This window comes from Anomaloglossus baeobatrachus, chromosome 3 (genome assembly GCF_048569485.1).
Source record: "Anomaloglossus baeobatrachus isolate aAnoBae1 chromosome 3, aAnoBae1.hap1, whole genome shotgun sequence".
NCBI lineage: Eukaryota > Metazoa > Chordata > Amphibia > Anura > Aromobatidae > Anomaloglossus > Anomaloglossus baeobatrachus.
The window spans coordinates 703,349,294-703,365,074 of NC_134355.1; the positions used below are offsets into that span (position 1 = coordinate 703,349,294).

The following is a 15,781-nucleotide window of genomic DNA, read 5'->3' on the forward strand; positions in this document are numbered from 1 at the left end:
GCAAACGGGCCAAAACGAAGGGGAGAGAGGCACCAGCAACTTCCCTGGGTGACCCCCATAGGGACTAAAAGTCGGGGTTACCCCAAAACGCAAAGGGCTAAGGAAGGCGAGTCGGTAGTCACCCTCATCAGTCAGCCTGAAGGACACCTGGTTCCAGCCTGGTTCATCCCAGCTACGCCCGGGTTACTCACCCTGCCATCTACAGTGAGTAAAACCCCTGAAAGACATTCTGCTTGTGTTGAGTTATTCTGCGCCTTGTGGTTCTACACACCTACACAGGGCCCTGGGGCTTGCCTCACTCTCAGGAGGCTATTACATCTGACTGCACCCACCATCAGCCCCAGGCATCCCTTAATCTGCAGTGGCGGTCCCCACTGACCGCAATTCTGAGAGTGGCGTCACGACAATCCTAGAAGAAGGTTTCCTACCTGTGACCAGACTGATCCAGTGGAGTCCCTGAAGGTAATGCACCGACACGATACTGGCGGGGCTTCACATCTGGCGTCACGAACAGGATAAGGACTAGACCTGTTCAGACAGGTGACCATGTGCCTGGGCGGTCCGCTTGAAAAATTGGAAGCGCCGCCATATTGCCACCATGAAAAGCGCGCTGAAAAACAACAGCAGCCCGCGCTGGGAGAAGTTACCGCCCACGAAGAGGTGTGGCTACCCAGAGATCCCCAGCAGAGTCCTGACCTCGCAAGTGATGAGAGCGGAGGCGTTCAGAGACGTCGGGACAGAAAGGGAGCCAGAAGTCTGCTGTTAGAGGAAGGAGACGCAGAGAAAATGGCGTCTGGATGCAGAGACCCAGAGCCAGGCTCCGCTGCCTGGTGGGCCCGGGAGCTTGCTCAGTTCTGTGACCAACTGGAGACCAGGGTTCTACGGCAGATCAGCGAGGGACGCAAGGAGCTTCTGGGGATGGCTGCGGCGGTTCAGGCCTACGAGGGGAGAGCCACGCGACGAGTGCCAGACCGAGCGGCGACGACTCAGACCCCGATGATGCTACCGATGGGTGAGTCCTGTGTTGCCACTGCCAGCGCGAGTGCCCCGACCCCTGCTTCCACGCCCGCGGTCCCAGAAGAGGCGCCCGATGCGGCGACGCTGAACCAGGCCGCAGCCACGCCAGGTGCGGCCCGCCAAGCCCAGGCCGCCGCAGCGATGCCCTGCCCGGCCCGCAAAGATTCGGCTGCCACCGCGACCCTCATCCACGCCGCAGGTGTGACGCTGACCCAGGCCGCCGCCCTGCTAGGCCCGGCCAGCCAAGACCCCACCGCAGCAGCGACGCTCGTCCGCGCCGCAAGTGAGGTGCTGAACCAGGCCGCAGCCACGCCAGGTGCGGCCCGCCAAGCCCAGACTGCTGCAGCGACGCCCAGCCCAGCCTGCACAGATCCCATCGCAGCTGCGACGCCAATCCAGGCCGCCGCAGCGATGCCCTGCCCGGCCCGCCAAGAACCGGCCACAGTAGCGATGCCCGCTAAGACTCCAGCTGCAACAGCGACGCTGATCCAGGCCGCCGCCATGCCAGGCGCGGCCCGTCAAGACCAGGCCGCCGCCACGCCAGGCGCGGCCCATCAAGACAAGATTGTACCACCATTTACCCCGGCCTGCAAGGCCAGAGCAGACACCGCTCCCCAGTCCAAGGAGGTCCCTGCTAGGCAGTCTACGCTGGGGGAGGACCCCGAATACCAGAAGCTGAAGGCTGACCTAGAGGCCCAGTTCCCAAAGGAGGTGGTGGACCGGTATCTGCTCCCCCCGCATACCCACAAGGAGTCTCCTGCAACGTCCACGCCAAAAAGTCCACCGCCCTGGCCGGCTGATGAACCCCCATCCCCAGCGCTGCCACAACCGGAGTGCTCAGAAGAACTAAGGGGGAGGGGAGGCCAGGAAGCTGAGGAGCTGACCCCAGAACCATCAGCAGTGGATCCATGCCCAGAGCCCGAGATGTTGCCATATTCCCGCTGGGATGAAGAGAGCCTGACACCCTCCGCTGAGGAAGATCTGTCCAGGTACCTCACCTGGGAGCCTGCAAACAGTGAAGCAGCAACCCAGCAGAATCCAGCCCCTAGGACACGGCGCCGTAGCAGAACAAAGTTTTCCCCTGCACCGCAGTCTCCAGAGAAGAAAGATGAAGTCATGGCCAGAGACTTGGAAGAGAAACGGTTCTTGAGAAGGGCCAAATCCCAGGTTAGAGGTCCACTTTGTCGTGGTGTAGTCGAAGACTTCAGCTTGAAATCAGGATATGGTTTCATAGTTGCACCTGGCATGAAAGAAGGCATATTTGTGAATAGAAGGGATGTTAGAGCCCATTTGCCTAGAGGACATCCAGGAAGGAACTTACAGACGGGAGATACAGTGGAATTCACCATGCACCAAGGAGAAAGAGGATGGTATGCGCTCGACGTTACGCCATGTACCAGAAATCCTTACAGCAGTCCTGCAAAAGAGACAGACACAGAAAAAGAAACAGATACAGAAGATACAGAGGAAAGGAAAGATAAGGAACCCATTGATGACCAAGATAAAGAAAGCAACAGGTGCCGCAGCCCTACAGGCCCAAGCCCTGGTGAGGAGGAATCCATGTAAATAACATAAGAAATACAGCAAGTTACCAGTTTTGAAAAGTTTGCAACGTTAATGTTCAAGAATGTGCCCACATGAACTAATGTGAGAAACCCATAAACCTTAAGGCTATGAACTGGCTATAGCCACAAACTCTCGCAGTGTAATTAGTTACCCCAGAGGTACCACCACCAGAGCCAGCCTGTTTAGGGGCCTGGCTCGCCTGCAACCAGGGAGCACGCCTGTTTATGGGGCCTGGCTCTCCACCACAAAGAGGGTACCTGGTCAGCACCAACTGTGGAGGCCGCCTCTACATCCTGCCAGAAGAGGCTGAAGGCGCGGCTCCACCAAGCCAGGTATACCCTGAAACCACCAGACCATGAAAGCCGCCTCTACATCCTGCCAGAAGTGGCTGAAGGCGCGGCCAACGTGAGAGGGTTTTGGGTGGGTTAACGGACTTGTGGGTGGAGGGTGGTGATGTATGGTACCAGGTGGTTTTAAAATGTTTTACCATGTTTTACTGTTTTATGCATTTTAAAATGTTGTCTTGCAGCCCGAGGACGTGCTGGTGATAACTAAGGGGGAATGTGGCGCCCCTGACCTGGTCAGGCACCACTGAGTACTGCACCCATGCTGGGGACGGTACAACACAGGTAATCCAGAAGGCTGACCGAGGTGTGACTACACAGGCGCATAGTGATCAGGTCTCACACATGTACCTTTGAGAGGACCCCTGGGGATCCCAGGAGGGGGCAAAGCCTTCACCTCCACTGGAAGGGTGGAGGGGGCAAAGCCTCCATCTCCAATCGAGGGGTGTGGTGGAGAGCCTGGTTGCTAGGTGGCGTAGGCAGGCACAAGAGGGAGAAGGAGGAGAACAGTCTGAAGCAGAGTGGGGAGGAGTGAGGAGCATGGAAGTGGAGCTCTGACAGGAGCAGCAGTGCAGGTCCCTCGAGTGAGCCGGTTTAGTGTGCAGCTCAGGAGGAGCGGAAGCAGACCCTGGAGCTGTTGCAGTCTAACAGCGTCCGCGCAGTGACTACCGACGGGGGAGAACGGTCACCTAGTAGTGCTACCCGAAATCCATCTTCAGCTAAAGAGAGAGCAACGGAGTGGGAAGTAAGGAGACTGCTAGGGAGTTACCAGGCCCAAACGGGTAGTAGGTCCCAGTGCAGGGATAGATCCATCTTTCCTTGCCAAACCTGCTTGAGGGGGCACTTCACACCCCCAAGAACACACTACAGAGTCCGCAGCCACGTCGCCACAGTTAGGGCCCATAGTTCACAGGAGGCAAGCAGCCGGAGTGTCCTGGTCCAGGCTACAAGCAAACGGGCCAAAACGAAGGGGAGAGAGGCACCAGCAACTTCCCTGGGTGACCCCCATAGGGACTAAAAGTCGGGGTTACCCCAAAACGCAAAGGGCTAAGGAAGGCGAGTCGGTAGTCACCCTCATCAGTCAGCCTGAAGGACACCTGGTTCCAGCCTGGTTCATCCCAGCTACGCCCGGGTTACTCACCCTGCCATCTACAGTGAGTAAAACCCCTGAAAGACATTCTGCTTGTGTTGAGTTATTCTGCGCCTTGTGGTTCTACACACCTACACAGGGCCCTGGGGCTTGCCTCACTCTCAGGAGGCTATTACATCTGACTGCACCCACCATCAGCCCCAGGCATCCCTTAATCTGCAGTGGCGGTCCCCACTGACCGCAATTCTGAGAGTGGCGTCACGACAATCCTAGAAGAAGGTTTCCTACCTGTGACCAGACTGATCCAGTGGAGTCCCTGAAGGTAATGCACCGACACGATACTGGCGGGGCTTCACAGGACCTTCCCTCCTCCTCCAGGACGTGTTATCTCTATACCGGACCTTCTCTCCTCCTCCAGGACGTGTTATCTCTATACCGGACCTTCTCTCCTCGTCCAGGACGTGTTATCTCTATACCGGATCTTCTCTCCTCCTCCAGGATGTGTTATCTCTATGCCAGACCTTCTCTCCTCGTCCAGGACATGTTATCTCTTTACCGGACCTTCTCTCCTCGTCCAGGACGTGTTATCTCTATACCGGACCTTCCCTCCTCGTCCAGGATGTGTTATCTCTATACCGGACCTTCTCTCCTCCTCCAAGATGTGTTATCTCTATACCGGACCTTCTCTCCTCCTCCAGGACGTGTTATCTCTATACCGGACCTTTTCTCCTCGTCCAGGACATGTTATCTCTATGCCGGACATTCCCTCCTCGTCCAGGATGTGTTATCTCTATACCGGACCTTCTCTCCTCCTCCAAGATGTGTTATCTCTATACCGGACCTTCCCTCCTCCTCCAGGACGTGTTATCTCTATACCGGACCTTTTCTCCTCGTCCAGGACATGTTATCTCTATGCCGGACATTCTCTCCTCCTCCAGAACGTGTTATCTCTATACCGGACCTTCCCTCCTTCTCCAGGGTGTGTTATCTCTATACCGGACCTTCTTTCCTCCTCCAGGACGTGTTATCTCTATACCGGACCTTCCCTCCTCCTCCAGGACGTGTTATCTCTATACCGGACCTTCCCTCCTCCTCCAGGACGTGTTATCTCTATACCGGACGTTCTCTCCTCCTCCAGGACATGTTACCTCTATACCGGACCTTCCCTCCTCCTCCAGGGTGTGTTATCTCTATACCGGACCTTCCCTCCTCCTCCAGGACGTGTTATCTCTATACCGGACCTTCCCTCCTCCTCCAGGACGTGTTATCTCTATACCGGACGTTCTCTCCTCCTCCAGGACATGTTACCTCTATACCGGACCTTCCCTCCTTCTCCAGGGTGTGTTATCTCTATACCGGACCTTCTTTCCTCCTCCAGGACGTGTTATCTCTATACCGGACCTTCCCTCCTCCTCCAGGACGTGTTATCTCTATACCGGACCTTCCCTCCTCCTCCAGGACGTGTTATCTCTATACCGGACGTTCTCTCCTCCTCCAGGACATGTTACCTCTATACCGGACCTTCCCTCCCCCTCCAGGATGTATTATCTCTATACTAGACCTTCTCTTCTACAGGACGTTATTTCTACACCAGACCTTCTCTCCTCCTCCAGGAGGTCTATACTCTATTGCCCTCTGGTGGTTCGCCTGTGAACTGCTTGCTGAAGTTACTCTGCTGTAGTTCAGCCTCCTTTCTGATACAGTGTTACTTTGAATCTCCTTCACTACTCTGCTGCCACCTAGTGGGGAATACGCTGTACTACTTCTTACCAGCCCTTTGTACAGCGTGACAACGTGCTTGAGGAGGAGAGAATCTCAGGTAGGGCTCTTCTCCACTTGCGATTTTCCTGTGCGAGTGCGATCCGATAAAAAATCGGATTGCACTCGCACCAGTGTTAAGCAATGAGACCTTGTCCTCTTGCTACATTTTTAACGGCACGACTCATGCTGCGATTTCACCGAGTCTCAGCTCTCGCACTCCTATGCAAGCCTATGGGAGTGAGAAAAAAATCAGAATACGGGTGGCATGCGCATGTCATACAGAAGGCATATGCATGTCACACGGGTCCTTGACACTTGCATACTGCATCAGACTGGCTACCGGAGGAATCTCCAGTAATACCAGGCCTGGCCGCGGTTACATGCACTGAACTCCGGAGCTGTCCCCTGAGCTCCAGAGTGCAGCCTGGACAGCGAGCGCCGAGTGATTGATTCCCCGGCGATTGCTGTTCAGGTCAGCACAGCTGCGGACAGACCGGGCTGAGCTCTGGAGCTCAGGTGACAGCTCCGGGGTTCAGTGCAGGTGACCGCGGCCAGGCCTGGTATTACTGGAGATTCCTCTGGTAGCCAGTCCACCACTGCTTGCATAAACACTCACATAGCACTCGCATGATAGTCGCATGTCATACAGATGCTATGTAAGAAAAAAAACACACACCGTACGCAGACCACACGCAGGATATACACAGGACACTCCACTCACATTTGTAGCCGAGTGTCGCTGTGATTTTTTACACGCAAGTGGAGAAGAGTCCGTACAGAGATAATATGTGACGGAGGAGGAGGGAAGGTGTGGTATAGAAATAACACATCCTGGAGGAGAGAAGGTCCGGTATAGAGATAACATGTCGTGGAGGAGGACAGAAGGTCCGGTATAGAGATAACACATCCTGGAGGAGGAGAGAAGGTCCGGTATAGAGATAACATGTCCTGGAGGAGGAGAGAAGGTCCGGTATAGAGATAACATGTCCTGGAGGAGGAGAGAAGGTCCGGTATAGAGATAACATCCTGGTGGAGGAGAGAAGGTCCGGTATAGAGATAACACGTCCTGGAGAAGGAGAGAAGGTCCGGTATAGAGATAACACATCCTGGAGGAGAGAAGGTCCGGTATAGAGATAACATGTCCTGGAGGAGGAGAGAAGGTCCGGTATAGAGATAACATCCTGGTGGAGGAGAGAAGGTCCGGTATAGAGATAACATGTCCTGGAGGAGGAGAGAAGGTCCGGTATAGAGATAACATCCTGGTGGAGGAGAGAAGGTCCGGTATAGAGATAACATGTCCTGGAGGAGGACAGAAGGTCCGGTATAGAAATATCACGTCCTGGAGAAGGACAGAAGGTCCAGTACAGAGATACAGTAACACGTCCTGGAGGAGGAGAGAAGGTCCTGTATAGAGATACTATGTCCTGGAGGAGGAGAGAAGGTCCGGTATAGAGATAACACGTCCTGGAGGAGGAGAGAAGGTCCGGTATAGAGATAACACATCCTGGAGGAGGAGAGAAGGTCCGGTATAGAGATAACACGTCCTGGAGGAGGAGAGAAGGTCCGGTATAGAGATAACACGTCCTGGAGGAGGAGAGAAGGTCCGGTATAGAGATAACACGTCCTGGAGGAGGAGAGAAGGTCCGGTATAGAGATAACACATCCTGGAGGAGGAGAGAAGGTCCGGTATAGAGATAACATCCTGGTGGAGGAGAGAAGGTCCAGTACAGAGATACAGTAACAAGTCCCGGAGGAGGAGAGAAGGTCCTGTATAGAGATAACATGTCCTGGAGGAGGACAGAAGGTCCGGTATAGAAATATCACGTCCTGGAGAAGGACAGAAGGTCCAGTACAGAGATACAGTAACACGTCCTGGAGGAGGAGAGAAGGTCCTGTATAGAGATACTATGTCCTGGAGGAGGAGAGAAGGTCCGGTATAGAAATAACACATCCTGGAGGAGAGAAGGTCCGGTATAGAGATAACACGTCCTGGAGGAGGAGAGAAGGTCCGGTATAGAGATAACACATCCTGGAGGAGGAGAGAAGGTCCGGTATAGAGATAACACATCCTGGAGGAGGAGAGAAGGTCCGGTATAGAGATAACACGTCCTGGAGGAGGAGAGAAGGTCCGGTATAGAGATAACACATCCTGGAGGAGAGAAGGTCCGGTATAGAGATAACATGTCCTGGAGGAGGACAGAAGGTCCGGTATAGAAATATCACGTCCTGGAGAAGGACAGAAGGTCCAGTACAGAGATACAGTAACACGTCCTGGAGGAGGAGAGAAGGTCCTGTATAGAGATACTATGTCCTGGAGGAGGAGAGAAGGTCCGGTATAGAGATAACACATCCTGGAGGAGGAGAGAAGGTCCGGTATAGAGATAACACGTCCTGGAGGAGGAGAGAAGGTCCGGTATAGAGATAACACGTCCTGGAGGAGGAGAGAAGGTCCGGTATAGAGATAACATGTCCTGGAGGAGGAGAGAAGGTCCAGTATAGAGATAACATGTCCTGGAGGAGGAGAGAAGGTCCAGTATAGAGATAACATGTCCTGGAGGAGGACAGAAGGTCCGGTATAGAAATATCACGTCCTGGAGAAGGACAGAAGGTCCAGTACAGAGATACAGTAACACGTCCTGGAGGAGGAGAGAAGGTCCGGTATAGAGATAACACGTCCTGGAGGAGGAGAGAAGGTCCGGTATAGAGATAACATGTCCTGGAGGAGGACAGAAGGTCCGGTATAGAAATATCACGTCCTGGAGAAGGACAGAAGGTCCAGTACAGAGATACAGTAACACGTCCTGGAGGAGGAGAGAAGGTCCGGTATAGAGATAACACATCCTGGAGGAGGAGAGAAGGTCCGGTATAGAGATAACATCCTGGTGGAGGAGAGAAGGTCCAGTACAGAGATACAGTAACAAGTCCCGGAGGAGGAGAGAAGGTCCTGTATAGAGATAACATGTCCTGGAGGAGGACAGAAGGTCCGGTATAGAAATATCACGTCCTGGAGAAGGACAGAAGGTCCAGTACAGAGATACAGTAACACGTCCTGGAGGAGGAGAGAAGGTCCGGTATAGAGATAACACGTCCTGGAGGAGGAGAGAAGGTCCGGTATAGAGATAACACGTCCTGGAGGAGGAGAGAAGGTCCGGTATAGAGATAACACATCCTGGAGGAGGAGAGAAGGTCCGGTATAGAGATAACATCCTGGTGGAGGAGAGAAGGTCCAGTACAGAGATACAGTAACAAGTCCCGGAGGAGGAGAGAAGGTCCTGTATAGAGATAACATGTCCTGGAGGAGGACAGAAGGTCCGGTATAGAAATATCACGTCCTGGAGAAGGACAGAAGGTCCAGTACAGAGATACAGTAACACGTCCTGGAGGAGGAGAGAAGGTCCGGTATAGAGATAACACGTCCTGGAGGAGGAGAGAAGGTCCGGTATAGAGATAACATGTCCTGGAGGAGGACAGAAGGTCCGGTATAGAAATATCACGTCCTGGAGAAGGACAGAAGGTCCAGTACAGAGATACAGTAACACGTCCTGGAGGAGGAGAGAAGGTCCGGTATAGAGATAACACGTCCTGGAGGAGGAGAGAAGGTCCGGTATAGAGATAACACGTCCTGGAGGAGGAGAGAAGGTCCGGTATAGAGATAACACATCCTGGAGGAGGAGAGAAGGTCCGGTATAGAGATAACATCCTGGTGGAGGAGAGAAGGTCCAGTACAGAGATATAGTAAGAAGTCCTGGAGGAGGAGAGAAGGTCCGGTATAGAGATAACACGTCCTGGACGAGGAGAGAAGGTCCGGTATAGAGATAACATCCTGGTGGAGGAGAGAAGGTCCAGTACAGAGATAACAAGTCCTGGAGGAGGAGAGAAGGTCCGGTATAGAAATATCACATCCTGGAGAAGGACAGAAGGTCCAGTACAGAGATACAGTAACAAGTCCTGGAGGAGGAGTAGGGAAGGTCCGGTATAGGGATAACACATCCTGGAGGAGGAAAGAAGATCCAGTATAGAAATATCACGTCCTGGAGAAGGACAGAAGGTCCAGTACAGAGATACAGTAACAAGTCCTGGAGGAGGAGAGAAGGTCCTGTATAGAGATACTATGTCCTGGAGGAGGAGAGAAGGTCCTGTATAGAGATACTATGTCCTGGAGGAGGAGAGAAGGTCCGGTATAGAGATACTATGTCCTGGAGGAGGAGAGAAGGTCCGGTATAGAAATAACACATCCTGGAGGAGGAGAGAAGGTCCGGTATAGAAATATCACGTCCTGGAGAAGGACAGAAGGTCCAGTACAGAGATACAGTAACAAGTCCTGGAGGAGGAGTAGGGAAGGTCCGGTATAGAGATAACACATCCTGGAGGAGGAGAGAAGATCCGGTATAGAAATATCACGTCCTGGAGGAGGAGAGAAGATCCAGTACAGAGATACAGTAACAAGTCCCGGAGGAGGACAGAAGGTCCGGTATAGAAATATCACATCCTGGAGAAGGACAGAAGGTCCAGTACAGAGATACAGTAACAAGTCCCGGAGGAGGAGAGAAGGTCCTGTATAGAGATACTATGTCCTGGAGGAGGAGAGAAGGTCCTGTATAGAGATACTATGTCCTGGAGGAGGAGAGAAGGTCCAGTATAGAAATAACATATCCTGGAGGAGGAGAGAAGGTTCGGTATAGAGATAACATATCCTGGTGGAGGAGAGAAGGTCCAGTACAGAGATATAGTAACAAGTCCTGGAGGAGGAGAGAAGATCCAGTATAGAAATATCACGTCCTGCAGAAGGACAGAAGGTCCAGTACAGAGATACAGTAACAAGTCCTGGAGGAGGAGAGAAGGTCCTGTATAGAGATACTATGTCCTGGAGGAGGAGAGAAGGTCCAGTATAGAGATAACATGTCCTGGAGGAGGAGTGAAGGTCCAGTATAGAGATAACAAGTCCTGGAGGAGGAGAGAAGGTCCTGTATAGAGATACTATGTCCTGGAGGAGGAGAGAAGGTCCGGTATAGAGATAACACATCCTGGAGGAGGAGAGAAGGTCCGGTATAGAAATATCACGTCCTGGAGAAGGACAGAAGGTCCAGTACAGAGATACAGTAACAAGTCCTGGAGGAGGAGTAGGGAAGGTCCGGTATAGGGATAACACATCCTGGAGGAGGAAAGAAGATCTGGTATAGAAATATCACGTCCTGGAGAAGGACAGAAGGTCCAGTACAGAGATACAGTAACAAGTCCTGGAGGAGGAGAGAAGGTCCTGTATAGAGATACTATGTCCTGGAGGAGGAGAGAAGGTCCTGTATAGAGATACTATGTCCTGGAGGAGGAGAGAAGGTCCGGTATAGAAATAACACATCCTGGAGGAGGAGAGAAGGTCCAGTATAGAAATATCACGTCCTGGGGAAGGACAGAAGGTCCAGTACAGAGATACAGTAACAAGTCCTGGAGGAGGAGTAGGGAAGGTCCGGTATAGAGATAACACATCCTGGAGGAGGAGAGAAGATCCGGTATAGAAATAACACATCCTGGAGGAGGAGAGAAGGTCCGGTATAGAAATATCACGTCCTGGAGAAGGACAGAAGGTCCAGTACAGAGATACAGTAACAAGTCCTGGAGGAGGAGTGAAGGTCCAGTATAGAGATAGCATGTTTTCTGACCTGATCTTGATGCTTCCTCTACAGTGACTTGACTTCCTGGCTAGACCCTGACTGCTTGACTACTCTATTGCCACCTGGTGGTTCGCCTGTGAACTGCCTGCTGAAGTTACTCTGCTGTACTTCAGCTTCCATTGTGTTACAGTGTTACTTAGACCTTCTATCCTCCTCCAGGAAGTGTTTTCTCTATACCCGATCTTCCATCTTCCATATATACATGCAGGGCCAGTGTCAGCACCAAGAGCACCTGCGCAAGTGCCGGGGCCCTGGACAGCCGGGAGGCCTACTCACTGTCGTCAGTTCTGCATCCATCGAGCCAAATTTCGGGGACTGCAGTGCTCAAGCTGCACAAAATACTCCCTGACATTCTATTGTTATTGCTGCCAGTATTCATTGTAATAGGTAGCTTTCCTGCTGGATTTTCATCTCTCCCCCTTTTGGACCCAGCAGGAGCTCGCCTTCCACCAGCTGCTAATTATCAGTATTCTGTTGGTGCTTAAATACTCCCATCTCCCCTGGATTGTGCTGGTGATATTATACTGTTCATTCTAGCTCTGGTTGCAAGCAGGTGGCTTGCGCTCATCTGTAGTATCGTTGCTGAAGCTTTCTCAACTGCTGCCTGTGTCATCTGTGGATAAGTAGTTCATGCTTTTCCCCCATGTCCTCCTTGTGTTTTCCTTTAGCGTTTAGTGGGGTTGACAAAGAGCTCACCCCACCCGTTCCCTATTTAGGGTCCAGCAATAGGGAGATCTAGGGTCAGGTATCTGGCTCAGTGCATAGGTTCTGCACTTATCTAGGGTAGTGAGGGACCCCAGGGACCAGCTGTAGGTTTCGTCAGGGTTCACCATCTCCCCTTCTCTCGACACAGGTGTCCCCTTCCCTTACCTTTTGCCATTTGCTTGGTACTCCCCTAGAGCTGTATGGGCCCACCAGAGCTGTATATGGCCCCCCAGAGCTGTATGTGCCCCCCACAGAGCTGTATGTGCCCCCCACAGAGCTGTATGAGCCCCCCACAGAGCTGTATGTCCTCCCAGAACTGTATGTGCGGCCCCCAGAGCTGTATGAGCCCCCCAGAGCTGTATGTGCGGCCCCCAGAGACGTATGGGTCCCACAAAGCGGTAGTTCCCCCAGAGCTGTATGTGTGGCCGCCCAGAGCTGTATGTGCGGCCCCAGAGCTTTATGGCGCCCACCTCAGTAATATTTATGCCTCTGAGCTGTATGCCACACAGTAATGTGTATGCCCCCCAGTAATGTGTATACCCACAGTAATGTGAATGCCCCTTAGGAATCCCTGTGCCACTCAGTAAGGTGTATGCCTGCCCAGTAATGTCTATGGTCTTCCAGTAATGTAATGTAATGGAACCAGCCCCTCCTGTGATGTATATACTGTAGCCACCAGCTCTTCCTGTGATGTATATACTGTAGCTCCCAGGCCCTCCTGTGATGTATATACTCTAGCCCCCACCCCCTCCTATAATGTATATACTCTAGCCCCCAGCCCCTCCTGTGATATATATGCTGTAGCCCCCAGCCCCTCCTGTGATGTATATGCTGTAGCCCCCAGCCCCTCCTGTGATCTATATACTGTAGCCACCAGCTCTTCCTGTGATGTATATACTGTAGCTCCCAGGCCCTCCTGTGATGTATATGCTGTAGCCCCCAGCCCCTCCTGTGATATATATACTGTAGCCCCCAGCCCCTCCTGTGATCTATATACTGTAGCCACCAGCTCTTCCTGTGATGTATATAATGTAGCTCCCAGGCCCTCCTGTGATGTATATACTCTAGCCACCACACCCTCCTATAATGTATATACTCTAGCCCCCAGCCCCTCCTGTGATATATATGCTGTAGCCCCCAGCCCCTCCTGTGATATATATATGCTGTAGCCCCAGCCCCTCCTGTGATGTATATACTGCAGCCTTCAGCCCCTCCTGTGATGTATATACTGCAGCCCCCAGCCCCTGCTGTGATGTATATACTGCAGCCCCAAGCCTCTCCTGTTATCCAGATATTGTAGCCCTCAGTTCCTCCTGTGGTGTATGTAATGTTGCCTCCAGACCCTTCTGTGATGTATATACTGTAGCCCTCAATTCCTCCTGTGATGTATATACTGTAGTCCTCAACCCCTCCTGTGATCTACATGGTGTACCCACCACCTCCTCCTGTGATGTATATACTCTAGCCCCAGACCCTCCTGTGATGTATATACTATAGCCCCCAGATGATCCTGTGAGTTATATATAGTCATCACCGTCTACCCGGGCACATAGGTCTTTTTTGATCCATTAGCCTGTATTGATCCCTGCCACTGCAGGTCGATCTTCTTTTCTCTCCTGCCATTGCAGGTTGACCTCCCTCCTTGTCTCCCCTGTGGAACTCTTTTTATTAAGAGGGAAACGCGTCGGGAGGACATATATTCTCATATTTTGTGGTTGTGGGGCAGACAACTCATTTGGGGCTGCCCTTGTCAGGGCGGAAGTCCAATCACGGGGCACGACAGGGTTTGTTATTCCATCACCCGACGCATTGCCCTGGGCCTTCCAGCCAGTGATCAACCCTGGACCGGTGTTCAATCTTGCACATGGAGAAGATCTGGGTGAGATCTGTCTGATTTATTGCCATTTGGCATCACTTTTTGTTATTTGCACAATTTATGCACAAGCACTTTGGTACCCTTTTTAATGTATTTATTAAAAGCTATGTTTTAGTCCTTGCTATTATCCACTATTATATTGGACTTTTGGGCTATATTTTCTGCTTGGCAGAATCTGCTATTATATTTTGTATATACTGTAGCCCTCAATTCCTCCTGTGATGTATGTACTGTAGTCCTCAACCCCTCCTGTGATCTACATGGTGTACCAACCACCTCCTCCTGTGATGTATATACTCTAGCCCCAGACCCTCCTGTGATGTATATACTATAGCCCCCAGATGATCCTGTGAGTTATATACTGTAAACCACAGCCCCTCCTGTGATGTATATACTATAGCCCCCAGATGATCCTGTGAGTTATATACTGTAAACCACAGCCCCTCCTGTGATGTATATACTGTAGGCCCCAGCCCCTCTTGTGATAAATATGCTGTAGCCCTAACCCCCCTGTGATTTTCTGTATATACTGTAGCCCCCAAACCCTCCTGTGATCTTCCGTATATACTGTAGCCCCCAGCCCCTTTTGTGATGTGTATATGCTGTAGGCCCCAGCCCCCGTGATGTACAGTTAGGTCCAGAAATCTTTGGCCAGTGACACAATTTTGGCGAGTTGGGCTCTGCATGCCACCACATTGGATTTGAAATGAAACCTCTACAACAGAATTCAAGTGCAGATTGTAACGTTTAATTTGAAGGTTTGAACAAAAATATCTGATAGAAATTGTAGGAATTGTCACATTTCTTTACAAACACTCCACATTTTAGGAGGTCAAAAGTAATTGGACAAATAAACCAAACCCAAACAAAATATTTTTATTTTCAATATTTTGTTGCGAATCCTTTGGAGGCAATCACTGCCTTAAGTCTGGAACCCATGGACATCACCAAACGCTGGGTTTCCTCCTTCTTAATGCTTTGCCAGGCCTTTACAGCCGCAGCCTTCAGGTCTTGCTTGTTTGTGGGTCTTTCCGTCTTAAGTCTGGATTTGAGCAAGTGAAATGCATGCTCAATTGGGTTAAGATCTGGTGATTGACTTGGCCATTGCAGAATGTTCCACTTTTTTGCACTCATGAACTCCTGGGTAGCTTTGGCTGTATGCTTGGGGTCATTGTCCATCTGTACTATGAAGCGCCGTCCGATCAACTTTGCGGCATTTGGCTGAATCTGGGCTGAAAGTATATCCCGGTACACTTCAGAATTCATCCGGCTACTCTTGTCTGCTGTTATGTCATCAATAAACACAAGTGACCCAGTGCCATTGAAAGCCATGCATGCCCATGCCATCACGTTGCCTCCACCATGTTTTACAGAGGGTGTGGTGTGCCTTGGATCATGTGCCGTTCCCTTTCTTCTCCACACTTTTTTCTTCCCATCATTCTGGTACAGGTTGATCTTGGTCTCATCTGTCCATAGAATACTTTTCCAGAACTGAGCTGGCTTCATGAGGTGTTTTTCAGCAAATGTAACTCTGGCCTGTCTATTTTTGGAATTGATGAATGGTTTGCATCTAGATGTGAACCCTTTGTATTTACTTTCATGGAGTCTTCTCTTTACTGTTGACTTAGAGACAGATACACCTACTTCACTGAGAGTGTTCTGGACTTCAGTTGATGTTGTGAACGGGTTCTTCTTCACCAAAGAAAGTATGCGGCGATCATCCACCACTGTTGTCATCCGTGGACGCCCAGGC

General features: G+C 51.5%; 1 protein-coding gene across 2 annotated transcripts in view; it reads left to right on the top strand.

The window, feature by feature from the left end:
• Window positions 1-15,781, top strand: part of EMILIN1 (elastin microfibril interfacer 1) — a 116,904-nt gene that overhangs the window by 26,790 nt on the left and 74,333 nt on the right. The window lies entirely within an intron of this gene.